The following is a 26,867-nucleotide window of genomic DNA, read 5'->3' as shown; positions in this document are numbered from 1 at the left end:
TCATGCTCTGTCTTTCTTATCAGGCAACATGTTTGAGGATCACTGCCCTGTTCTATACAGGTTGGTCTCTCTCTTTGTCTCTCTCTGGTCACAGACTATAATAAATAGATTTTATTTGAAGGACTGCAGCCCATTAGGCTTTTGGAGATAATGTCTTTCTAGACACCAGACTACAGGGGAGTCACATTTGCATTTCAAGTTGGTGATGGGATTTGACAAACACAGTTCTCATTATGTGTGTCTGGGAGGTGAAAGAGCAACTGCGACCCGACCTGGGTGCCTTGGTAGCAGAAATCAATGGTCTTGAAAAGAACAACTGGAGAGCTTCTGAAAGATCCATAAGCACAAATGGAAGACTTGGACCATTGCAAATGTTAACAGGCAAAGCAACAACGTCACTCATGCATCTCCTGAGTTCATCAGATCAGAGGTCAGAATTTTCCTGACCTAACCTGTCATAAACAACCAAATTGGACCTTTCACAGTGGTAGGTACACTTCTCAGGTTGACAGATCCACCACTTAATTGACAATCAGATGCAGACCCAATAATAAAGAAATCAGTTTCTCTTTATAGACATGTGTATTGAGACCTGCTCAGAACATTATCACATCACCAGTTTAGATCCAAAACACATTACTAGGAAATAATGCACCTGAAATCACTGTGTACAAACATTCAGCCCCAGTTAAGATAGAAATGATTGCATTCATGGTGATTTATTGATTTCTGATTAGGATATGGTTCTGGGTGAAAGTCTGTCAAATTCTGCATTTTTCTATCCCTACAGGGAAATACCTAGTCTTCTTTAAAGCAGATTGCTACAAATCCCTTGCAGGCAAGGCAAAACAAAACTCTTAGCAAGTAGTAGTAATAGAAGGAGGGAGGGAGGGAGAGAGAGCACGCGCGCGCACCCCTCTGCCCTGCAGCAGATTTACAATCTCATATATTGTGTTTATGTTTCAATGTTGGGGAGGCTGATCTCAGTGGTGGTTTCTCTGCTTCTTAATCACGGGCAAAATAAGCCACCGAGGCCTTCTTGCCTTTCTGCCCGAGCAGCTTCGCGGCACCACGATATGCAATTAACAGTCTCTAAAACAAGCGACCACAACACTGAATTTCATTCGCAGACTTTACAACAACAACAATAGGCTAATCAACAACACAATTCTTAGCACCTCTGGCAAATGTGACTGCGCGATATACAGCAGGGTTTGGGGGGCTGCACTGAAGGGTGAGAACGATGCTTTGGAACTGATACAAGGGGTTGCTGGTTCCCCTTTTTGTGACCACATTTCCAGGCAGACTTCTCCGACGGCTGTGGCATCTTCAGGCAGCAACTCTTTCCCTTCCGTCCAGCCCAGCCCCCTCTCATTCATCGGTAAAGGTAATGGGTGGAGAGGAAGTGAAAAACAACGTCAAACCACCAAATGCGTGGGAGGGGGGAGAAGCACGAGGGAAAAACTGGCAGATGCACAGCTCGTAGCGAGGAAACGAGCGCCACTCGGGCCCGGACAACCTCTGATCCACAGCTTTGCCCCGCCGCGGGATCCGGATTCAAATCGCGCCGAAGCTAAAATGTCATTTTGAAAGGAATTTTAACCATTCCTAACAAAGCATCATAATGCTCACAGGACTCGAGGAGGGTGCTTGCAGGGTGCTCCCCGTTTACGAGGACACAATCCATGTTTATCTACCAACTCGTTTCTCTGCATGAATCCTACTTGGGCAAGAAGAAGCTCAGACCCTCCGGCGCGATCCCATTGTGGATCTGCCTGCGTCTGAAACGGGGCTAAACTTTCCGGCGGGGCTCCCTTCCTCCTCCTGGGGAGCCGCTTCCCTTCCTCGCTTCGGAGCCCTCTGGCTTTCCCATCCCTAGGGCGGCCGGGCGGGGGATGGGGCGCAGGGCGGCCGGCCGCGACCAAAGTTTTCGTTTCGCCCTCCTGCCTCCCGCAGCGGCTCCCGCCCCTCCCCCACCGCAAGCCGCCTGACATTTTAGCGAGCGAGCGAGCGAGCGAGAGAGAGAGAGAGAGAGAGAGAGAGAGTGCGGGCGCTCGCGCGGGGTGGGGGCATAGAAAAGTTGACACGGCGAGGAGAGCGAGCGAGCGAGCGAGCAGAATAAGAACCGGGGTGAGCGAAAGAAGGCAGGGAGACCCACCGAGCTAATAATAGTGTCCAACGACCAAAGGGGGAGTCTTTAAAACGGCCCGACAAAGCTGCGGAGAAGGAAGTAGAAGCCGAAAGGGAAGGAGGGGGAGGCGAGGCGAGGCAGCGCCATCTTTTCGAGTCACACAGTCCCGGAGATTTGAGTGCTCACTCCCACTGCGGCTGCCTTTGACTCGCGCGCCCGCCCGCCCGCCCGCCCGCTCTCGGCCCGGCGGGCGACGTCCGGGGAAGGCTGCAGCCGCCGCACCAGCCTCCCGCGCCCGCGCTTCCTCCCCCTCCGCCCGCCCCGCTAGTGCGGGGCTGCTCCCAGAGTAGCTCATGCTGGAGGCTGCTCCGAGCGAGCCTCCCTCCTCGGCTCCTGCACGACCCCTCTTTGCCCGGGCCCTGGCTAGGCACTGCCGCAAACAGCGGGAGGCCGCGCCGCGCCGGGCCTACGGGCGGCTCTGGTCTCAGGCGCAAAGCAGGAAGGAGCGCGCTGGGCCCTGCTCTCCTCTCGTCGCTTCCCCCCGCCCTCGCCTTCGCCCCGAGCGCCATTTGGCCCCTTCCATTCTCACCCGCAGGCGGCGGAGGCCCCTGGCCTCTGGAGAGCAGGCGCGAAAGGACAGCCAAGTGGCAACTTCCCGCTTGGGAGACTCGTCTTCGCGCCCTTTTCGGCTTAGCCCTCTGAGTCAACAAGAGTATCCTAGCTACCGGGGGAGCACCGGGTGCTTTAGATTGTTTTCTCTCCCCTCTCCGCCCCCAACCCCAGGCCCGCAGCGGGCGGCTAGAGTTGCTGCCACCTGGCTTTGTTTCTAGAGCCTCTTCCCACCCTTAGGGCAGGTTTCGCCGCACCGCGAGCTCTGGGGCCCGCGCCAAAGAAGACTCAGCAGCGCCGATTTCCAAAGAAGAGAACAGCTTCCTTGTCCCGCCGCCCAGGACGTAGCCAAGTGGTGCTGGGGGGCGGGGGTGTCGGTGTACCTCAGCTCGCCTCCGCCGGTTTCGCTTTGTTTTCCCACCCTCCCCAGTTGTTTTATTATCTTAGCACCGTTTAAACCAGGAAGGGAGGCTTTCCATTGTGCTTGGCAGAATCACCTGCCTCTTGCGAGATGCTGCCGAATGGCGCTTCCCGCGGCAAAGACGAGCGCGCCGGGGCTGTGCACTGCTTTGGCACGGAGAAGGCTCCCTTGGGCCTCGCGCGCGCTCGAGAGCCAGGGGTAGGCAGGGAGCCCATTGGCATCCAAAGCACTGGCTCTCCCGGCGGCGCCCGGGGAAACCTAGCCTCGCTTGCTCTCGCTCGCTCAGTCTGGCAGCTCTGCCTAGCACACAAGCAAGCGCGTTGCCGCCTCGCAGACCTGCTGATGCGGGAGCAGGCAGAGGGGGAGGCGAGCGAGAACGGAGCGGGAGCAGCGCCTGGCGAAGGGGGATTTGATGGGTGGTTGGCTGTGCTTCGGGAGGGGAGGGAGGTTGGCTGCGCCTGGTAATGAGGGATTTGAGGGAGAGGGAAGGGCGTGTTGGTTGCGCCTGAGAAAGGGAGGGCCGCCTGCCTGCCTGCCATTAGCAATGGGACATCTGAGGCGGGGGCGGTTGCGCCTGAGGTTTTTTATTATTATTATTATTGGGGGTGGGGGGGGACTCCTCATCCCGGAGAGGCAGGAGGCGTGCCTTCTGTTTCTAATAAAGGAAGCGAGTTTTCTCGAAGGAAGGTGCTGCCGATGGGGGTTGGTTAAGATGATGGAGGTGTTGGATGCCTTGCTAGGGAGTGGGGTCCGTGTGTGTAGAGTCTTAGAAATGAAAAGACTGCCTACACCTAGACAGAGAAAGAGAGATGGAGGAAGGGAAGAAGCTCTGAATGCGCTGGGGGGGGGGGTTAAAGCGGGTGCCCCAGGGAAGGTGGATTTGCTGCTGATCGTTGGGTGCTCCGCTGAGAAGGGAATTAATAGTTTGCAGATTCGTGCTGGCCACTCCTCGCAAGAGGGGATTTCCAGGGAGACCTTTGCTGTCCCCGTAAGAAAGGGTGTTCCATGCATTTTAGCTACCTGCCTGAGGAAAACGAGATTGGCACACGCACGCGTGTGTTTCTCTGTGTGTGGGTGTCTTTGTGTGTTGTGCGGTCTGTTGGCTGGCCCCCGGTGGAAGAAGGGCAGCCACCGGCGTCGGGAATGTTTGGCCGTGGCTTGCCAAGAGGGGATTTGAAGTGCGTTCTGCGCGGGGAGGCGTCGGGCTCAGCCTCGCCAGTTGGGATTTGAGAGGGGCGGTAGGAAGCACGTCTCCTGTTTCTAATAAAGGAATCGGCTTTTATTGAAGGATAAGCGCAGGCAACCAAAGTCGTGTGGGCTGCAGCCGCCGAACTTCGTTAGCTGCTAATCTGACTGCCAAGATGAAAACCTTTCGCGATCGTTTGAAAGACGGCAGGAGCCTGACACACACGGCGAAGGCAGCAGCAGCAGCAGCAGCAGCACATACCCTCTACGCAAACAGAGCCCCCGTCATGCCCCTTCTAACGTTTGGGGGACTCGTCTGGCGATGGGGAACATGGAGGTGCAGTCCCTCCTGGTGGCTCCAGCTTTGGGGGATTGCCAAGCTTTCTGTGACTTAGGGGAACTCTGGAGATGACTAATCGCACGCCAGGCTGAGGTTTACAGGGGCTTTCTTTTCTCGTCACCAGAAGTTGCTGACCCCGCTTGCTCCAAGAAGGGAGCTGCGACGGGCGGCTTCTGAGAAGGGCGAACAAGAGCCCGTGTCTGGCTCACGGGAAATTCCCTCGCGAACACCCGAGGGAAAGCGGAGCAAAACCAGAGGGCGGGGGAGGGAAGCTTTCTTCCGCTGCAGGGCTGGTAAGACGAAGGCTGAAAGCACGTTTACTAGGCAGTTAAGTCTCACCGAAGTTAGTGGGCCTTATATCTGGATAGAGGTGCACAGGAAAAGCTGTAGAACTGCAGCTCGATGCTCTCTTACTCAGGCGTAAAGTCCCGGTGCCCTTGAGTATCCTTTCCTGTATACACATTCATTTGAAAGTTGAAACCCTGCAACCTTAAGAGAGAACTCTCGTTCATTTCAAAAGGGCTTGGTTCATACCAGCGGCTTGACTTTAAGGCAGGCAAGCCGCACTCCCAACACGTGCAGCATGTCCATGTCCATGAGGAAGGAAGTCTGATTGCGTTCATTAAGGCCTACTCACTAGTAAGTGGGCTGAGGACATGCAGGTCATTCTGATTTCGTATATCTGAATCTATGTGCATCTATTTCCATCTAGGCATGCTTACTTGGAAGGGAGTCCCATTGAAATGAGAGGCATTTGAAATGTCACTCTTGAACACTGGGTGTTAAGGCTGCACCGTGAGACTTGATTGTGCATGAGTCTCATTTAATCATTCCAGGAATTTTTTTCAGGGTGAATATGCATCTGCTGGGTTGGCCTGTCTCATGCAACTCCCATAGCCATTTACTTCCAAGATAGCACATTTGGGAGCACCATCCCAGCTAGACCTTTATTTGCTACTTAGTCTCAGTTAGGCCAATGGAACTATTTCAAGATTTTTTTTCTTTTCCAGGGCAGGATGCTAGTTTGCTGCCTCTTGTCTCCTTTACTACCCACTGGGGTTGATCACAAATATTCATCCATTGACTTCAATAGCTTCAGAATCCATGTGGCTTCCAAGATTATTTGTTTCCACTGCATTTCACCAGATGGTAATCTCCACTCCAGTAGACCAGGGAAGCTTATGCTGCCATAAATTCATTAGTCTTCTCTGTGTACCTGATACCTTTTTTATCTTCACTATGGAAACGCTGTGGAAATCAATGTGACTGTATGGAATTTAGAAAATACGTAGCATTCAGGTTCACTACCTCTTAAATGTGCAGGAAGCTGCACAGGCCTTCTCACCCTTATAACAACTCTGTCTCATAGAAAGTCTACTAGCAGTAATACTGAGTTCAGACCATTGACCCAAGGAGCTCAGTATTTTCTGCTCTGAGGATCAGCGGATCTCCAAGGTTTGAGGCAAGAGGTTTTTTTAGCCCTATCTGGAAATGATTGTCAGGGATTGAATCTGAGATCTGCATGCAAAGCATGTGCTCTACCACTTTTGAAGTAAGTAGGTTTAATTTTGTGAATGTGCCCTGGTCCATCATGTAGTTGCAATCAATCACTGGAGTGCAGAGTTGGATGCCAATTGGCTTTACCTCAGAGTAATGCATTTAGGCTTGCCCTGCAAGTCAAGTCAAGCCAAGCTGAAGGAGGTGTTACGCAGATGAACACCTAGCTTGGCTGCAATTGTCATATCTATTTTGCCCTGTCTCGTCCTGCTGTCCTTTTGCTGAGAATGCACACGGTCATAGAAACAAGTGTGAGTCGTTCTTCTCCTCTTTGATGGCGCAGTCCATAAATTGTGATGTTGAGAAGAAAGCAGCCTGGTTTTTAACCTCTAAGTTAATGTGGTGGAGGAAGAAAGCAAAGCACTCTACTGGGCCCCTCAGCCTAGGACTGTGTTTTCTTTCTAAAGGCAGCCAAGGCCCTGGTTCTGCTTAAAAGGTCCCTGCGTGTTGACACTCCTGCCTACCTGCCTAGCTCAACACAATGATCAACCACTGACCCCGCCCCCACTTTTTCACAGCTGCTCTAGAAGCTTGGCTAATGTGTCTGGTTTCAGAGATCCGGAGCCTGAATTAGCAAATCCTTGTCATTTCATTACTCTCTAAAGTGGGCAATTAGGATCTGCAATAGACCAGGCAGAGAGGAAATTGGGACAGTTTGGCTTGGCTAGGATCAGTCCCAGCAGAAGGAATTTGATGCTTTAGAACTGCTTTCTTGTGGTTTTGAACCTGGTGGTGACTTGAATAGTGAGAATGTTTGTATTTAGAAGTCTTTTACATCACAGATTGGATTTATGGTAAGATTCACAACCCAGTTAAGCTGGGCACAACTGAGTTGGTACCTACTCAGGTCCACTGAATGCCACTGAGAATCCTCATTTATGTATGGGCTGCCCGTTTTAAGAAAGGCACAGAGTTAAAATTGTTATCTCATAAGCAAGTCCTCCTAGGCTTTACACTTTCCTTAGGTTTGTTATTAAAAGCTCTTACTAAACTTCCCAGTAGCTCACTGAACCATTTCATCTCCTGTGCCAAAGTTTTTGGCTGGAATGAACATCCTATTTAAATCTCTCCCTTTCCTATTGGGCAATCTGAAATAATCGCATGCACAGGTGATCCATTTTTCTGGGCTTAAAAAAAAGTTCATTTTGTGAACAGGCTGACTAGGGTGTAATCTCTTTAACCTTAAGAGGTGAAGGCATGTCTTCCTCCAAAACATTCAGAAGTCATTAGCAAACTTCCTTCTCTTCTTTTTATTTTAGCAGTCACACTTTTTAAAATATGCATGTTTGAAAAAACAAAACAAAGGAACACTTTTAAGGAGGACTGACTTTCCTCCACTTCTCGCCATTTCTCCAGCCTAGCTGTAACAAGCAGCATTGTCATTTCCTTCGTGCTCAGGCAGGCCAGAAAACTCGTTGCTGTATGAGCTCCACAGACTGAACGGAAAATCCAGCCGCTTAATACCAGCTTGGCCACAAGGACTACTCAGCGCTGCACTCTCTTGCGCTTGTGTTCCGGCCTGGTCGTTTCAGCTGCCTTGAGTTTTCGACAAGGAGGAAGGAGCCTGCGGGGGCCTCGCAGTTGCCGCCATGGCGGCTTCAGAGAATGAACTTGCGCGCAAGGGCAGCCCAAGAAAGAAACAGCTTCCGCTCCTCCCGCGACACTTTTTCATGTAGAAGGTGGCAGAGAATGATTCATCGCTTGCATGCAATAATTAAAACAAAAGCCGGTGTCGGCGGAAAGAAACCCTCTGGAAGTGAATGGCGTTTTCTTTTCCCAGGAGTTAAGCAAGTGCAATTCAGTAGAAAGGAGGCCCAGCAGCTGACTTCCAGGCTCAGTATTCACTGCTAGCTGATAAACCTGCACCTGGCTGTATCAACTCAGTCTACAGACATGGGGCTCTCATCACAGGATGTAGTAGTGGCCACAAATCTGGACAGCTTAAAGGGGGATTAGTCAAATTCATGGAGGAACGGATTACCAGTGGCCAATAGTCCTGATGGCTCTTTGCTAGTACATCTGGTTCAAAGGCAGTATGCCTATGTACGCCAGTTCCTGCAGAAGGTGGACTGGAGAGCGCTGTTAGACGGACATGCTAGTTTTCTTAGTATAAGGTATCGTTCTTGTATGTGGGAATGTCAGGAAGAAGACACACCTCAATCATCAGTTTATCTCTGTGGTGAGGGCTAGACTACAGTCCTGGGATGGGGCTGTTACCCCTGTCCTATATCCCTCTTGCATTTTAGGGCTTTCCTGTGATTGTCAGATTAGCCTTTTCTAATTTCTAAGGTGATTTATATCTGATGATGCCTGCAAGTAAGTCCACTTTTAACATCATCTGATTAGGAAGCCTTTTAAATGAAACCTGTTTAAAGTTGGGACTGACTGGGGTTATAATGAAGAAAATCACTCTGCAGATTTTCAGTGTCACTTCATGACCTCACATGCTACCAGAGCACCCCAACATTAGGTAAACATAATTCTAGTTCATAATGAGCTGGGTTTAACACTATTGGGAGATGCTTCTGTTTTCTTTGAGATCAGATGGGTGTGAAAGAGATACTTTATATGTCATGGTTCTGAACCTAATCTCCACTGACCATGATCCAAAGAAGCCTCACCTGGTTCATGGAGATTATACTATAAGGCACTTGGCATGAAATCCCCTTGATGCTGGAGGAGAAGATGGCTGTTGGATCTCTGATCAAATTACCTGCCTGCCTAGGCTTCGTCTACAGCTCTGTCTCATCTGAGCAGGACTTACTTCCATACGAAGACAGTCAGAATGGGCCCTTAACCTCAAGCTGCAAGCACAGATGTTTGGACACAGTTGGAGATGAGAACATGAAGAGCCTCATACTACATATCTCCCCAGAATAGGGCTGACAGCCATGTAGGTAGGTCTAGGAATGCAGCTGTAGATGCTTTTCTTCCAAAGAATCCTGGCACGCAGACGTGTTGAAACATGGCATGGGATATTCTTGTTGTCTATTCCTGTCTGTAGCCAATGTGCCTTGGGTAGAAAGGTGAAGGTCAAGAAGGGGGATGTGATGGTTTCATGTGCTCTCCATTTCTCCTGTCTTGTCTGACCCTCCCTTCTCCTGCCTAGCTCTCCTCTCCTGGCAGGCCCTGCACCACAGCTGCCTCTTCCTGTGAGCAAGGAAAACTGGACAGGGCTGCAGACAGTAGTTCTTTCAGAGCCTGTCACCAGTGCTCCTTGATTGGTTGTCATAAGGAACGCAAGGAGGCTAGACCTCCCGCCTCCAAGCATGTCAGTGGCTTCCCTTTCCCTGCTGCACCCCAGAAGAGATCGACAGGCAAAGGCCAAGAAGTGTGTGTGTGTGTGTGTGTGTGCGCGCTGCTGCTGCTGCTGCTGCTGGAAAGGGATGCTCTTGGTGAGTCCCCTTGGAAACACTCCCAGGATTTCCAGCTCCAGCATGCAAGCCTTCAAAATGGCTGAGGCAGTAAACAGCCACAAGTGGTTGTTGTTCAGCCCACAATCTAGTGTATGTATTGTTTTTTAACATGGTGGCTTAAAATTCCTCCAGGAAGGTAAATCTGGTCTTTCCAGTTAACAAAAATGGTGACTTTGTTGGTCCACAAGAGCATGAAGGATTAAGATCCCTGGTGATACAGACACATGTTACAGGATCAACTGGGTTGCCTGTGGCAAAGGACCAGTTTCCTCAAAGCCTGAAATACTTCTTTTGATATCCCTGAAGAAAAGTCACTAAGCCTCAATTCAACACAAAGCTATCTCCCAAAGCATCCCTGATTTACCACCAATACATGGACAGCTGATAGATTTGGAGTGCAAGATCTTGAGATGGCCAGTTACTGAAGAGCCCATGCTGAAGTTGGCTTTGGCTGCATTCTTTGCATGTTTCTAGAAAGAAGTGTGTTAATGTGTGGCACCCCTCCCTCCCCAGTGGGAGAAAAAAACCCCACAGACCTGCTGGACAGCCATTTTTATCCTTGTATCCCAATCTTACGCATGTTTAAGTAAGTGTTCTGGTATTGCTACCTTATCTATCCATTTCCAGGAACTGTGCAGGTGGGGTTGGGGCAGAAAAAGTTCTTAGTGAAGGACAGCAGAGGGGTGAATTTCTGTTGCATGGAGAGCTTTGCTTCAGTATTAGATTTTTGAAAAATAACCATCTCTTTTACACGGTAATGCAATTAGGTAATTTTAGACTTTGGATTTGCTATCCATCCTCCATGTTGGAAAGCACTGTGTATTACTTTGACTTCGGTATATAGTAAACCAGCTCCATTGTATTTGGTGTCCAGCTGCTCATGCTGCTGAGTGTAGCCCTGGACATTTCTATCCCAAAGTGTTGCCCTGAATGCACACTGATTTCACATTCAAGCTTTTCTCCTAAGGATAAATATGCCCTGCTGATTTTGACGGAATTTAAACTCAACTTTGGGCTCCTTTAACTTGCACTCTGTGAAATAGTTGTAACTCATATGTAAAAAGTGCCTTTGTTTTAAATAATCAAATGCACTCAGTAATGAGAGAAGATGACACTACTGGGGGGCACATGGTGCCCCTCACCCACATAACCCATCTATTGCAAAGTACCCCATTTTTTCAAGTCACAGTATTCTTTTTTGTTTTTAATTTCAATTGTTAATATGTTCTAAATCCATGAAGAGCCCAGGTCTGAAGTGCATTTCTCATAAATGACACTGAGGTGGCAAACATGGATCTGAAGTACATTGATTCATACTGCAGAAGGGAACTCAGTGCTTCAGTGCTCCTCCATCAAAAACAAAAATAATCCCTACAGCAAAAAATGATGGCAGAGACAAGAGTTCTGTGTAGCCTTTCCTCCAAAATGGAGGAATCTTGTGGGGGGGGGGGGGTGAAGAAAAGCATTTTGTCCAATGAGACTCATCTTCCTGTCTGAAGTGGTACATTCAGGACAGTCTGCAGGTTGTGAGAGGTAGGCCTGAGACAGGAAGTAGGAATCCCCCTGTGCAACACACGCACACACATGCTCCTGCACAGGGGTATTCCTTTGTTCATTAAATTGTTCACCTATGCTGAGGTTGCTTCTGTCTTTAGCAGAGAATATGTTCTTCTTACCAAACTAACTGGAACAGAACTGTGAGATAACCTCATAACCTTGTACTGAACAGGTTCCATCTTAGATGGAGAAAGCAAGCCTAAGAACACAGGAAGCTTCACTCAAACCACTGGCCAGTTTTGTTAATCCTGAGGGACAGCAGCTCTCCAGCACTACCTGGGGAATGCTAGAGAAGGAACCAGTGACTTTCTGCAGGTAAAGCATATGCTCTATCACTGAGTTACAACATACACTCCCCAACTTGTACATAGTGGCTTAGGTACAGTAGCAACTCTCCAGCAGTGCCTATAGAAAGACATTTGGCTCTTTTGCCTTTGTTCACTCAAGCTATGTGACAGAGCCAGAGAGTGAGGGTTAATTTCATTTAATGAATTTGCATGTTGTTAAGGTCCCCTCAAAAGAGAGAGACAATTACATCAGTAAATTTTACATTATATATGATTCAGTTTGGATTATTGAACTATGTACACACATGGAATAAAACAGAACTTTCTTTGACAAGACTGCCCATTATAGCTTTTTTAAAGTGCACAAATGTTTGGGGGCTAGACAGAGATGTTGTGGTCTCTTAGTTGTAATGGTGCGTGCATGTGTGCGTGCGAGATATGCCTGACAAACACTGAAGCAAGATAGACTAGCTGATGTTCCACTAGAACTGCAACTAGTGAGCATTTAAATGCCATGGCTCCCACGCCTACTTGCATCTATGCACAAGTTAGACCATTGATCTCAGTGGAATGTACTTCCAAGTAAATTTGCCTAGGAGTATAGACAAGACCTGTGACTTTCCAAAATGGAACACAGTCTGTGTTAAAACTTGCTGCTGCAGTTGGGTGGACTGTTTCAGGCACTAGAGCCAGAAAGCTGGCTTCTGATAGCGAGCACACATTTTGATCACTTTGTGCTGTAAAAGTCATGCATTTCTCCATCATTAAGAGAACAGCAAGAATTAGTTCAGAAAATACAAGGAATTCTAGCTCAATTTCCCTGTGCCACTGCAGCCAGGTGTATGCTTAAAAAAATCTTCATTTCACCTAATGTCTTTTGTTTTCCTGATGGTCAAATCAGGCGTGCAAGACTGGTCAGACCCTCAGTATAAGGCCAAGCCAAGGTGGCCTTGTTTTGTTATTCAGATTTCTACACTCGCATTAAATCCGCTCCCAGGAAGAGACGGCAACGGCTTGATTTAAGGCACACTCAAGCAGGGCCATTCAGAGCTCAGGGTAGCGCTGGGTTATTTATAGGCTTTTTCCTCGTCGCTGTGCGCCCTCGTATCAGAGCAGAGCGCTAATGAATTTAATCCTGGCGACACCCTTAGGAAGGAGAAAAGGACTGAGTCACGGACGGAGGTTGAGCAGGCCCAGGGCCTCCAGCACGCCGAAGCCTTCTTGATTGATTACGTGCCTTGGTACGAGACCAGCCTGCTGCTTCGCGAGGCAGGAGACGTTGCTGCCTGGAAAAAGGGGCCAGCCGGGAACCACGTGGAGATCAGGAAGGGCCGGGCCGTGCGAAACCGTCTTGCCAGTTACAAGGAGCGAGGAGGCTGCTCCGGCGGCGGCGGCGGCAGCAGGTACCAGTTCCCTCCGTTCTGCGGCGAGGCCTTCTGGCCCATCCTCAGTGGCGGCGATGTCTTCAGGCGGTTGTTAAACGCTCGGCGTGCCCACAGCGATCGTCGGCGTGAATCTCCCCTGGCCGTGACTTGATAAACGTCGTGCGGAGCGCTGGTGTCTGCGCTCGCCGGCTCCGCTCGCTCTCAGTTCTTCTATTCCCTGAGTGCAGCGAACAACGGCCTGACCTCCGGGTCAGCTCCCCGAGGAGATGAGGGAGGAGGGGAGAGAAAGGGGCCTGGTGACTCCAACCTCCGCTCCTTCGGCAGAGGCTCTCCCTCGGTGAATGTACTTAGCAAAACACAGCCGGGCATGCGGGGCTGGCGGGGGCGGGGGGTGCGAAACACCCAGCACCGGCACTGGGGCGCTCAGGAGGCGGCGGAGTTGCGAGCTCCGGGAATCGATGAAGGCGAGGGAGGAGGGGAGAGACGCGCATGCATCGCGCATAAAATGAAGCGTTTCATCCCCGTTGTTCCTTCGCTAAGGATTTGCCTGGAAAGGCAATGCCGGTTGAATGCGTCTGACGGATCCTTAGGGTTTAAAAACTGTGGTTTAAGCGCAGACACTTCGAATGCAGAAACCGGTTACACAATGGCGTACATGGAACATATCAGTCTTAAATCCCAGAACTTCGTCTCATTCTGCCGCACGGTGCATTGCGTTCAGTTTTTCCACCCTGCCTGTGAAGGCCCGAGCATACTCGGAGGTCAGACCCAGTATCCGAATCCGGATCTTTCAGGCTAGGGTTCCCGACTGCAGTTATTCCAGTGTGCGCTTGATGAAATTTGGACAAAAGTTTTAAATAAAGACTTAGAACATTTTACCAGCTAACTTTGCCTACTGAAACCCCAAACAAAAACAAGAAACTAACAAGACTTTCCCCACCTTAAAAAAAATAGCTGGAAGGGGGGAATACACCGAAAGTCTTTTCCCTCCTCCAGCTGCGTGTCTGTACCTCGCGTGTGCTCAGTCTAATAACTGTTAATGTCTAGCCCTAAAATGTCTTTATAAAGAATAGCTTTACAACGTAATAGGCCAGGTGCTTTCATGCTCGTTACTGGAGATTGAAAAAATGTGTGGGATATTTTTCAGATGCATAGCTCATGAAGTAGGAAGGATATACAGCTGCCTCGCCCCAGTATCGGATTTTGAAGTCCACCTCCTTCCAGTCACCTCTGAGGAAAACCTTTCCAAAACATGAACAGCGCACGTGTTGTAATGTTCTTTCCACCTCCAAGTAAGACTAGTAATCCTACTGCCTAGGAAATGGGTGACTTTTTGCCATGTGTCTCAGCTGTTTAAGAACCTGGAAAGCGTGTGTGCCCAGGGTTTCGCGTTACCAGCGTAGGTAACTTCCACTTCTGCTTTGAGAAGATTCCTCCCCCCCCCCGCACTCATATTTTTGCATAGCTGCAAGGGACAAAAATGCAACAGCAGCAGCAACGAATCCGCTTTCTGTCCAGAGATACGTTTCTAAAACAATCAGATTGCTCATATATAACAACTAAAGTTTATGTTTCCAGCTTCTGAAAGCAGAAACTACTTCAGGGAGTTCCTGCTTTCTGTTGAAGACGAGATTCGCATAATTAAAGGAGGAAACTTAGGAGTTGTTCTGGCATATTGAGTAAGCAACATTTTTCATCAAGGAAAATATTGCTAGGAACTGGCTTTAAACTTTCTCATCTCTCCCACAGATTCCTGGACTTTACGATGCAAAAAGGCTGACCATAGGTTCGCTGGAGTCCGTCTGCAATGAAATAAACCCACGGCATTTCCTTTCCTCTCCATGCTTACCTAGGTGCAAGCAGCTTATACACGCACATAGGCGGGTGCAGCAAAACTTAAAAGAGAGGACTCGATATAATCACAGCTGTGGGCAGTGATAATAAAATTCCATTCATTTCTACCGGGCTGATTTATGCTCCCCTCCCCCACGTGCTTCTTTTGTAGCCACAGCCAAACACGTTTATTCGGAAGCAGCTCCCACTGGATTCAAGGGACTTTCTGGAAAGTATTTTTAAGACTATCAGTGGTAGTTCCTAGCATGAGTAAGCAAAGCGACGGGGTCGCGATGATCGGCCCAGTTCCTCGCAGGTTCTCTCAGAGGCGACTCGCGCTGGGTTCTGTGGGGCTTACCCCGGGGCAATGTCTATAGGACTGCATTCATCAGCAGTGCTCTTTTGTGCTACACCGTGGTAAGTGGGCACTCAAGGCGCGCGCCCGCGCGCACCACATTGCTCGAAGTATAGGGTTAATTCTATTGCCTGCGTCTTGCTTTTAATACCAGCGATCGCTAGGAAAGCAGCAAGGAATCACGCGCTGCGAGAGGAAGAAGCGAATAAACGAGTATCAGTCAAGATGGGCGTCGTGAACGCGACATTTACCAGCTGACCTGCCGAGCCAAAAGTATCACTACCAGTGTAAGTAGATACGCAAGATAACGACTATCCCATCGATTGAGAGATCAAAAGGCAGGCGGGGAAATCTCCAGCCAGTACTAGAATTGCAGAGAGGGGAACTCGGGTGTGCACAGCGCACGCCTCCCCGCCCCCACTCCGCGACTCACACATCACACGAAAACGTGTCTGGGAGTTTCAGAGGTGATAACCACGCGCGACTTCTTCAGAGGAGCAAAAGGGGGGGGGAGCAGTTGTGCTACTCTGGAAAGTAGCTCTTCAGAAAGGGTGCGTTCCATAGTGCTTTCCATGCAACGGAAAGGCTGGCGGAGAGGGGAGGATGGAAAGAAAACCCCACGGCGGGATAAAAGTAGCGAGGACGGACTAGGCGAAAGATGCGAATGAAGAAGGGTGGGCACGCGGCGGGGAGAGGGGGAGGGAGTGGGGACGCTGGGGGAGAAGGGTCGTTTGCGTGCTTCTGGAGAGGAGAGATAAAGGGAAACTGCTCGTTTGGAAGGAGACTTGCATCCAGGTTGTGTGGAAGGCGCGACGCCGCATAGTTATCTAAACAAGAAAAGGGGACGTCTTGCGAGGCTTTTCCTCGGGGAAGAGTGGCGGCCAGGTAAGACGTGAAAGTGGACGGGGAATCTGGGGGAAGGCGGCATCCCACTTGGGGCAAACCGTGCGTGACAATGCAGCGCGTCTGGGGGGGATGAGGAGCTGGAGGAGAGAGGGGGGGAACAAAGGAACGGTCCTTTTGGGGTTCTCGGGGAAATGCAAACAGACGGCGGCGAGCGGCGAGGGGAGGCGAGGCGGCTGTGAATTCCCTCACCTGGGGAAGGGGAACTCAGGTGGGGATCTAGGACGTGCCGTCGCCACTCTCCCCGCCTTCGGAGAGGCTACGAGGGGACGGCGTTTGTGGCGCAGGGGACTTTCCCCTCCCCGCTGCAAAGGCTCCCGACGAGGGCTGCGCCGGAGAAAGGGGGTGCGAGTGGCACGCAAGGGGCTCCTGCGGGGGGGGGGGACAAGTCGGAGGTGCGGGAGAGCCCGCCCGGGGAGGGCTGAGCGGAGCGGAGCGGAGCGCGCGGGAGCCGCTGCGCGGTGGGCGAGGGGGACGGGGAGCCGGGCGAGCTGGCGGCCGAGGCGGCCTCGCGCCAGCGTCTGGCTGCGCCTGCCGCCGCCGCCGCCGCTTTGACAGCTTGGCGGAGCGAAGGGAGAGGAGCTTTATGGTAATTGCGGCTCTCCACTGGCCTTCTGGGTAGCGAGCGAGCGAGCGGGCGAGCCGCGAGGGGAGTCTGGAAGGGGCGGGAGACTTTCCTTTTCAACCTCGCCTGGTCAAAAGGAGAGCAGCCTCCTCAGGACGCCCTCGGGCCGGGCAGGGCAGGGCAGGGCAGGGCAGGGCAAGGCGCGGCGGAGCGAGTGGCGAGCACGGCGGCAGCGCCGGCGTGTGTCGCGGGCGGGCGGGCGGGCGGGCGGGTGGGCGCTGGGACGAGCTCCGTCAGCCGCGAGAGAGAGCAAGACGCACCGAAGAGGTGGCGAGGCGGGGGAATCAATTAAGCGGTGAGCGCGCGGCGTCGGGAGCGAGGCAGGCGCCCGGGCGCGGGGGAAGCGCGGGCTCCCGTTCGGGAGAGCACAGCCGCGGCGGCGGCGGCGGCGCTGCCTCTGCCGGCGGCGGCGGCTCCCTGAGTGCCGAGCGCTGCGCCGGGGAGGGGAGCGAGAGGGGCGGGGAAGGAGGCGGGGGCGCGGGCGAGGGGCAGCGCGGCAGACGGAGCCCGGGCTCCCAGCGGCAAGGTGAGGAAGAGCGGCTTTCCCGGCGGATTAAATCCCCAGAGCCAGCCCCGCCGCGCCACACACGCCCGCCGCCGCCGCCGCCGCCAGGACACGGGCTCTCGCAAGGGAGCGAGGAGAGCATGTAGGCGCCGCCGCGCCGAGCCCAGCCTGGAGCAGCCGCACGGCAGCAACATGGCGCTGCCAAAGCGCAGCCGACGGGCAGCCGGAGGGAGCCCGCGCGGGCGTTGAACCCCGTCGGAGAAGCGCGGCGAGAGGGCTCCCCTGCCGCCCGGCAGCCCCACCTGCCCCGCGCGAGCGCTGCCCGTGGCCGGAGCGCCCGACCGGGGCTCGGCAAACTTTTCTCGCCCGCAAGACGGACGCGACTTGGCCCGAAGGCGACGCGCTACGGCAGCGCCGGACCCGGCGTCCGCCGCGGCTTCCCTGGAGCGGAGACTGAGGTCAGTGGGCGCTTCCCCTTGCTCTCCCCTCGCGCTCCCCTCGTGGGAGCGCCGCGGCGGCGACCTCCGAAGGGGGTTCCTGGCCGGAGCCCGACGTGTCTGGCGATGCCCCGGCTGCATGCGCGTGGCTTGGGGTGTGTGTGTGTTGGGGGGGGGGGAGTCTGCGATGCTTCCTCTCCCCGCGGCTCTGACACGGGTGCGCGTGTGTGTGTGAGTGTGTGTGCGCCTCTGCGCTCGCTTGCTTACGAGAGCGAGACGACGGCAGCCCCGGTCGGAGCTCGCCTCTCCTCGGTTGGGGTTTTCGCCAGAATGTATTTCAACCTGAAACGATCCTGGTTTGGAAGAGGAGGAGGGCGGAAGGGAGGCGAGGAGAAGAGGTTAGCAAACTCGGCGGTCACCGCCTGGCTGCTGTGCCTTGGCTGAGAGCGCGGGGGTTGTGTGTGCGTGTGTGTGTGTTGGGGGGGGTGGGCTCCTGGGGCGGGTGTGTCGCGCGGACTGGCTGGAAGTTTGGAGGCAGTTGGGTTACGAAGCGGAGGTGTGTGTGTGTGTGTGTGTGCGCGCGTGTGTGCGCGCGCGGGGTGGGGGGAAGACGACGACGACGACGAGGAAAGGGGAAGCTGCCGGTCGCGCTCCGTCTACTCCTGCAGGAAGGGGGGAGGGAAGGAGGGTTCCCTGCGTCTCGCTCCTTTTCATCTTTCCGATTTGGAAGAGGGTTATAAACGCCCCACCTCTGGCAGCCTTCACTTCTCGGCTCCCAAGGGGAAAGGGGAGAGTGGGTGGAGGGGAGCGGCGCGCAGGGCTGGAGCGAAGAAGGGCACCGAGAGCGTTGCTGAAAAGCCTCTGGGCTCGCCCTTTTGACTCACCGGGCAGTGGAATTAAAAGATGAGTACCGGGAAGAGACGGGCAACGTGACTGAGGTAAAAGACTCGGGCGTCTCGCTGTGGGGCGTATTTGTTGTTTCTTTAAACGCTCTTTTGAAGCGGACTGCGGAGGCGGCGGGAGGCTTTCTCCCCGGTTGCTTTTGAGGCCGCTGGGGGATCGGAGTGGGGCTGGCTGGCTGGCTGGCTGGGTGGGAAGGAGGCTGGATAGGAAATGGGAACAAGGGTGGGAGGAGGAGGAAAGATGCTTTAGAGCTGGTGGTTCCAGTTCAAAGACTTTTGTGTTGCTGGTGTGGGGTCCGGCGTGGCGGCCAGGAATTTCACGCGTCCCTTGCCCCTTCCTTCTGGCTCCGGGGAGGCTGAGAACGTGCTTCTTTAAGACTGGATGGCGGAGGGACAGGCAACGAGGCTGTTTGCTAAACACGCCCCCCCCCCCCCCCGCCCGCCCGCCCGCCGTCTCCACCGCCAAAACTCCGGGGTTTGCTGGAGCGCTGCATCTGAGGCACGTAGCTTGTTTGCTGCCCGCGAAGCTAGTCCGGGGGCGATCTGCGAAGCGTTCGCCTTCAGTTCCGGGCTGCATCTCAGATTCACAAAAGCCAGGTCTGTGGGTGGATTGGAGAGGAGGAAAGCGCGGAGAGGAAAACCCCCACAGTCCTTGTAAAACGGAGACAAAATACGTGCTTGTGTTTTAACGGCAATCGCCTCAGAGCAGGTTTCCGCATTAAATTCTCCGAACGGCTCCCTCCTTGGCTTTCCATCTGCTCTGAGGAAGCCCGCAGCTTCGCGTTTTTCTCTCTGAAAAAGACACCCGGCGTGCAGAAAGGCGGTACGCGCCTGGTCTGGTCTCGCAGACTGGATCTGTCAAGCTCTTCTAAACTTTTCCACGGCCGCGACTCCCTGTGGAGGAGGCCTAAGCCGAAGAGCTCCCTAGACAGGGCCCCACCAGGATGATCTGCCAACGAGGATAAGGAGTTGGGGCTTCTCCCTTCCCCTTCAGGTGGGGGGCAAAGCGAAGTGCCCTTGGCAGGATCCTCCTGGGGCACCGGAGCCGAGCCGCCAAAATCCACTGACCCCAGGACTTTCCATTCAGCACAGCCAAGTGGATCGCCTGTTTCCCTCTCGCGCCTAAGCATTTGCATGCAGTTCATCTTGGAATCCTGGTTTAGTTTCGTCCACACTCACATAGTTTAGTCTCCGAAATACTGGCGCCGGCAGACTTGCCCTGCGGGATGCGCTGTCCTCAGGAGAGGGCCCAGACAGCGGTGCGAAGGGTTACCTCGCTTACCTGGTAGCAACTTAATTGAGATCAGTGGGACTTCTCAGAGGAAAGCAGGCCAGAACGACTGTACTGGGCTCTTAGCTTTTTATTTCCCGTCTTTTTCACAAGCGTTGGGTGCGTAAGCGATCAAGTGGAGTTGCGGGTTTTGTATTTTTAGCGAACGAGATTATCTTTGAGGAGAGTTATCAAGCAGGGCTTTAATATCACTCTCCCCCGCCCCACGCAGTTTGGCTTCCCACTTTAGCCACAGAAGAGTGCTCTGAACTGGTGACTGGGAGTTAATTAGGAAGTATCCTCCGGATCAATGAGTCGCGCAACCCATTAGCTATTCCCCAGATCTTTTCGGAATTTGTCTTCCATCTCCTCTGCCAGAAAGTACTTTGTTCGAGGCAAGATCAGGTAAACTCCCGGGCTCCGTATCAAGGGAAGACTGCATCTACGGGCTGAGGCCTCGATTAAGCTGCTCGCTGCCTCGAAGGCCTGGAGTCGAGTCCTCCCCTCCCCCACCGTCCTCCGAGCGAGTCCAGCCTTTGCCAGTGCAGCTGTGGAACATGAAACTTGTGGTGCGTCTTCGGCGTGCGCTAGAAAGGGCAGGCAAAATCCCGTTTGTCAGGCGTGAAGGTGGGCTGCATCGGGGGCTCGCCATGCTCGCCGGCGGCTGGTGCGGCGGGCAGTATTTCTTTATTCCGTTCCGTCCTCTTGAAGGTGAGCTACGGTGGCTCAGGGGAAAGGGAAGGGGGCTTTTTCCTGGTATTGTTTCTCCCGCTTATGATAGATCGGTCTAGACAGCCGTTCAGGCTCCCTGCGAGCGAAAGAACCGGAGCCTGAAACGGAGAGCGGGGGAGACGGAGAGGAAAAGGTCACCGCGAGATTCGGTGCCTGTGAATGCGCTGCTGTTAACCCTTCGCGGGTGAAAGACCTAGACAGATTTGGCGAGCAGGGGAGGCGGCTCCAGGCTAGCAGTTGCGACTATTGTCTGACTCCCGCAGGGGAGGCCGAGGGAGCCGCGGTTCCTTGGGCTGCTCCCCAGGGCTGCCATCCACGAGCGGCTCGAAGAACAGTTTCCCACCCTCAGGAACCTCCTTTGCTCGGCGAGTGCCAGATTCTTCCGTTCCCAGAAGTTTCCTCTTGTTTGGGAACTCCGCTGAGCGCGCTTAACCCCGTGTCCTGTTGGTGCAGAGCCAGCCAAGCACAGAGAAGCACAAGGCGAGCCAGGCGTGGTGGAGGCGGGGGGGGGGGGTCGGGCTGGGGAACCCAAGGTCGCTCTCCTCCCCCGGCCGGGGGGGGGTGGGGGGGGGAGAAGGGGGAGGGACGGCTCGCAAGGACAAAGCCAGAGCGTAGCGGCGCTCGGGGCTGCACCGGCCAAAGACCTCGAGGCGAACAGCCTTCGGAGCGGAATCGAGTTCTCCCTTTCCTACCAGGGCGCGGGTGGGGGGCTGGGGAGCGAGGAGAGTCTCCAGCAGGGGCTTACTTTGTTTCACGACGCTGCGCTGGGCGAGCCTCGCCTGTGTTTGTTTAATGTACGTGGGGAGAGCCAGGCAAACTCACCTACGGTCGCCCCGAGGCACAGCCGGGTCGACTCGACAGGCACCTCGGAGGTCAAGCAGCGGCTTGGGCTTCAGTGTGGGCCTCTGCTGAGGTTTGCCTCCCTGCGATAAGGGCGGGGGCGGGCAGGGAAGCGCCGGGAGGTTCTCGGAGGAATGGAAGCGCCGCTCCCGCCCCCGGAGCCGCCGCCGCCCCCCAGCCCCGCCGGGGTCGCAGGGTCCTTATCACCCGGAGGAAAGCTGATTTGCGTCGGATTTGCCCACAGCGCAGCCCAGCTCTTTCCCTCTTTGTCTGGAGCAGAAGGCTCCGGGCGCTCCAGCCCTCTTTGGAAAGGTTCCCGACGAGGAGTCCACGCAGAGCCAAGCAGGCAGCTCTTTGCACGTCACATCTAAATACATCGGTAATTAGATGGAAGCACCGCCGGAAATGATAGATTGGCTGCATAGCTAATAGGGACGAGGACAAATAAAGCCTACAGCGTCCCTTCCCCCTCCCTCCCTCCCTCCCTCCCTCCCTCGCCCGCCCGCTCGCTCGCTCGCTCGGATAAGTGGGCCCCTGGAAATCAAGCCCAAGATCTGGAGCGAGAACTGAAATTACACGTCGTCCGTTTTAGGGCTGTAATCAACCACGCAGATGAGAGCCTCGGTTGCTCCCCTGCTGCAAGCAGTTCTTGAACGTGTTTGCTGCATGATTGTGGGAGGAGGGAACTCGGAGTCTTTTAAAAACCCTCTGGGTGTCTGCTGGCTAAATATATACACCTAGGAGAGAGTGGGGAGGGAGGGAGGGAGGGAGGGGGTGAGAGAGAATCCGATCATCTAATCAAGCTTCAGTACCTGCCGGCAGCATTTGCCAAACTCGCACGGCTAAGCCAGTTAAGCGCCCGTACCGATTTTAATGGGCCTCGCTGCAGGGACGCAATTTAAACGTTTCCTGGATCACAGGCAACACCTTCCTTGAGTGTTCTAAAGTGTGCCTCAACCACAGAGAAGAGCACCCCCACCCTAAACGAAACAAGCTTCAGCTATCGGGTGGTATAAAAATCTAAAAAATAAAATGTCAACAGCTCGCTCAGGCTATGTGGAAGTACCCCCTCTCCTCAGTCCATAGTGCAATCATTTCGTCTTCAGGCTTAAGGTATCAACCAGTTATTGCTGCTCCGAGTGGCCTAATCCTGCAATACTTAGATATACTTACCTGGAACTATCTCTCTTGTCCCATTCTGGCCTTTGCCCCTCTGATGGCGTGATTTCATTTCTTCTGCTTGGGCTTGAAATAACCATAGCAAATACAGTAGTGATCCATGAGTAATGACCATTGTCGTTCTAGATGTTATGGACAAAGGCAGGTATCTTGAACCTGGTGCCTGTCAGATGTGTTTGGACTACAGTGCCTGTCTTTCCCCTCATCATGGCCATTTGGCCTCTCTAGAGGGCTTCAGCCTGGCTTAAGGCTGGCCTAAGCAGAAAGACCCACCAATACCTAGGGGGACATGATGCCATAGTTCCTGATCTGAAAACAATCCTCAGACCTGTGTTTCCCTCTCCACTATAGTACTCACTGTGCAGTTCCAGATTCTAGTCTTTTATGATGTAAAGTCTTTTGCTAACTTTGTATCTCACTCTTCATCCAAGGAGCTTTGGCCGAAGAGGGACTTGGTCTGCAGAATCTCATAGGCCCTTCTTGCTCTGGCAAAACATGAAATGAAAATGAGGTTTCCAAGGTTTGCTACTGTTTGTGAGGTATAGAAGAATTGGAGATGGAGGAAAATAAGCAAAAGCTGAGTATTTCCATCTTGGATCAGATTCCTTCTTTAGTAATTGAAATGGTAAAATTCTTTGCCAGATTGTTTGCTTTTCTAATTAAAAGCTAAAAGTTGTGTTTCAGCTGGCTGAAGATCTTTTCCTAAAGTTCATTGTGTTTTACAAATTGAGTCTGTATGATCAAAACTATGCACCTCTGAGTTCAGTGGAGCTTATGCCCAGGTAACTACAGTTTCCTTGATCCTAATAAATTGGGTATTGTACTATGTACTACTTCTTGCTCTATGTGTACATATGTTGTCATGCCAAGGTCCAGAACTTTAAAATGTAACCTACTGTATATGCTACACATAAGTCTTAATTTGGAAAGTACTCTGAACGGTCAAAATTTTAGTATATTCTCAGTATTCTTTAACGCAACCCAGTGCATTCCTAGGCGAGCTGAGATTTGAATGAAGAAGCTTTCAACTCATGTACCTTTGTCACCAATTTCTACACTACATCAATCCTCCAATGGAAGTTAATCAGAGGTCCAGTCTGTTAGGTTCTGGGCATTTCATCTCAACTCAACTGAAGACCAGGCCAAAGTCACCACTCTTCCCCTACTTTTGTTTTTAAAGAATGGCCGCTAAATAAGTCCTGGTTTTGCTGTGATAGAAGGCACTGCATGACTGTAGAGAAATTAAACCAGTTGGGTATCCCTTTCTGGGCCAGATTTAAATACAGCAATCTCGCAGCAGCTGCTGTTTTCCAATGGCTGCTGTCTTGGTTTACAGACCCTCTATGGCACTGCTCACCATCTCATGCTGAACTCTTAGTTTTCAGGCAAGGCTCACCAACAGCAGTGCACCCGATCAGTCCGAAGTCTCCTGGAGCCTCAGGCGCTTTTGCATGCTGAGCTTGATTGTTAAAAATAAGCACTAGTGTGGGGAAGGGGGAGGAGGAAAGGACCTTTTCCTCCTCAAACTCTTTCCCACCACGCCTGTACACACAGAGCACAGCAATCTAGCCACTTAAATAGATCAAGCGGATCTTTCCGGAGAGCCAGGCTAACCTCGTTTTACTACATCGGAGCGGGTGGGGGTGGGGAGGAGAAGGGAGAGAGAGAACGCAAGAGACCGAGTGTGGAGCAGAGGCCTCATTTGCAGACAGAGGGAGTTCCCATATCCGTGAGCAGTGCTGGATGCATTTAATCCTTATGTCCTTTCTCTAAGCAAGTCTGATAAGCAAGAATTACGCTGAATCGACCTCTCTCTTCCTCAGCCCTGTTCAGCTGTCGATCCCTGAACCTTTAGCAAGCCGCTGGGGCGATCTTTCCAGGCAGAAGTTAATGAATGTTTCACAAGGGTTCCTCTGGCATGTGCGGCGCCTCTCTTAATGGATGAGCTGACTTACGGGCAGAAAACGAGGCCTCCACTAGCTTGTAGGAGCTATCCCCTCCCTGCCACAGAAAATTATCTGCTACTCTTCGGTGGTCTTCATTTTTCTTATTTGTTGGGTAACCAAAGTACTTTGGGCTGGAGCTCAAATTCTTAGCACTGAGAAAGCTCTACTTTCTGCTATCAGAAAGCCAGGATGAAGATTGTGATAGAGAAGGTAACTCATTTCTTGGCCCTTCTGTGTACAGTTGAATTAATACACAAACACACCTTCTCCATTTCTTGTAAGTGGCCTGGAGCCTATAGGCATGAAGCGGTATATAAATATTAAGATATACAATGTCCAGCTGGTGCTGTATGTAGAGGCATAGAAGGAAGTCTGCACAGAAGATGATCCTGTTATGGCATGAATATAATTTTGTGATCGGCAAGACAGTTTCCAGTATAATCTTATTACCCACTACAGGCACCCCATGTTATTTTGTAGGAGGTGGACAAGATCAATTTACACTGACCTGGGGCTGGGCGAGCCTTTTGATGGTAATTGCCATATTGATTTGTATGTCTCCCCCTGACTTAGCACAAAAAAGGAGGAAGGCTTGTTAAAATTAAACACTGGAAAAATTAAACTAGATTTAATGTCTAAGTACCAAAAGAAAAGATCTGCTGAACTCTGGGCTGTGGGACATCTGTTTTATAACTGTGAAACATGGTGGAGGAAGTAGATGACTTTTGTGGCTTTGAACATAACTGTACACACTTCAGAAAGCGGGGCTGGAAATTCTCAATGAGTCCATGGTGGCCTTGCAAGTCCTTTTTAAGAGTACCAGTACTTTAGGGATTTGCATTCATATGCTCTGCTATATTAGTCAACGGGAAAATACTGGATTGAAAACGTTCTGTCTTCCTGAAGGCAAGGACAAGGCTTTAATTTGATAAGGCAATTAAAGAAGAAAATATAGAATCTAGGAGCAGCAGTCACTTCCCTGGAAACTGTATGGAGAGTTGAGTGTAGTCAGCGGACCGTTAGGAAAGGGGGAGGGCTGCTGTTCCGCTCTGTGGCACATCTCCGTAGAGGAAAGCATTCCGTGCACTTTGTATCGCCTTAATTTAGTAGAAGCCAGAGCGTCCAGGAAAGAGAACCCCTTCTGTCCACACTGTGTCCTAGGGCAAAAGAAGGTCCTGCAAGATAGTTTGAGCTTTTTACGGGGATCTCTTCTTTTTGAAAATGTTTTCTGTGCAGTCCAATCCTATCCAAGTATTCCTGGGGATTTCCAAGTAAATGTGCACAGGATTGTCTTTTTAGTGAGCATCTAAGGTTATAAGTCTATGCGCACTTGCCTGGGGGACCGTAAATAGGCAAAGGCTGGTGATGCATTTCCTCTACTGGTTGTCAAACCCTTATTAGTTAAAAGCTGGCCATTTCTAAAACCTAGATTGTTCATTCATTACTTGGAAACATGTTCCCATAACATAAATGGACGTTCTGCCCAAGTCTGGAGGTTTAATGTATGAAAACATCAAAGCTTAATGTTTTGTTCTAATATAACCATAGAACAATTTTGCATTTGTCACTCTGTGGAGCCATAGTTGTGCACCATTGTCAGTTGAGCTTTCGTCTAAGAAAGTGTCCATGTGATTGCAGTTTTAGTTTAATAAGATGTACAAATGGGAAGATGTTCAGATTCCAGCAAAGGAGGCGTACTGGAGAAATCCTATTGCAGAATGGATGGGTGTTTCTAGGTTCTACCTAGGCATACAGTTCAAACATTCAGGAATAAAATCAGTGTGTCACACACTACTAAACCAAATTTCTATTGAGTGGTGTCTGTAGTATGAGAGCCTCTTGAAACTGAATTGGTAAATTCAGGTTATTTACTTTGTTTGCATTTTGGTAAGGAGGTAGAAAAAAGTGTATGTTGTCTGTTTTAGTACTGCAAGGTTGTGCTTTTCATTAAGGTACTAAATTGTAGTCTTAGATGAAGACAATATTACTTATGCTTTTCAAAAAGTTTCAGTGGTGTTATTAAATAAATGAGGGGTGCAGACTGGATAAAAACTTTCCCCTTGGAAACAGGTCATATCTGAACTCTTGTACACATTTCCTTCTAAATAGATCCCGTAAAAGTCCTATGGGGTTGCTTCCAAGTAAATTTGCTTAGGATGCATAGTATATATCCAAGGTTTTTTGAACATGATTGCTTATAACAACCTCAACAAGTACTTCCAGGGGTAGTTATTTGAGGCTGGCACCATGCTACTCGCATACCCAGAAATTTTGATTTTTCATCAGGGTTATTGATAGGGCTGATAGAGCAATACTGAAGGCTTGTACGGACCCTCTTCAATGGGTCATTATAGTCTGTGCCGGCCCAGTGTAATTTATGATATCATTATACAGATTAGAGCTTGTAGGTCTTGTAAGGAGACCTTAAGAAGAGCTTTGCTGAATCAGAGGG

At 51.7% G+C, this 26,867-nt stretch overlaps 1 protein-coding gene and 1 long non-coding RNA gene across 4 annotated transcripts in view; both read left to right on the top strand.

Moving 5' to 3' along the window:
• The first annotated feature begins 2,049 nt into the window (after positions 1-2,049).
• LOC123029072 lies at positions 2,050-7,989 on the top strand. The gene is made up of 2 exons (XR_006415837.1): positions 2,050-2,130; positions 7,600-7,989. It is a non-coding gene; the product is annotated as an uncharacterized LOC123029072 (long non-coding RNA).
• A 7,253-nt stretch (positions 7,990-15,242) lies between these two features.
• The window catches only part of BCOR (BCL6 corepressor), a 93,391-nt gene continuing 81,766 nt past the window's right edge, over positions 15,243-26,867 (top strand). Inside the window, exon 1 of one of the 3 annotated variants that reach the window (XM_044442570.1) lies at positions 15,243-15,363. The gene's annotated coding sequence lies outside the window, so the exon portion shown is untranslated. Of the gene's footprint in view, positions 15,364-17,216; positions 17,568-18,210; positions 18,485-26,867 lie in introns of those variants that run through there. The other 2 variants (XM_044442565.1, XM_044442568.1) reach the window with 2 other exon arrangements.

Source organism: Varanus komodoensis, unplaced genomic scaffold (assembly GCF_004798865.1).
Source record: "Varanus komodoensis strain SLA01 unplaced genomic scaffold, ASM479886v1 scaffold4, whole genome shotgun sequence".
In the NCBI taxonomy this organism is placed as follows: domain Eukaryota; kingdom Metazoa; phylum Chordata; class Lepidosauria; order Squamata; family Varanidae; genus Varanus; species Varanus komodoensis.
Note: the sequence above shows the minus strand (reverse complement) of the source record. Positions and strands in the feature narration are given on the sequence as shown.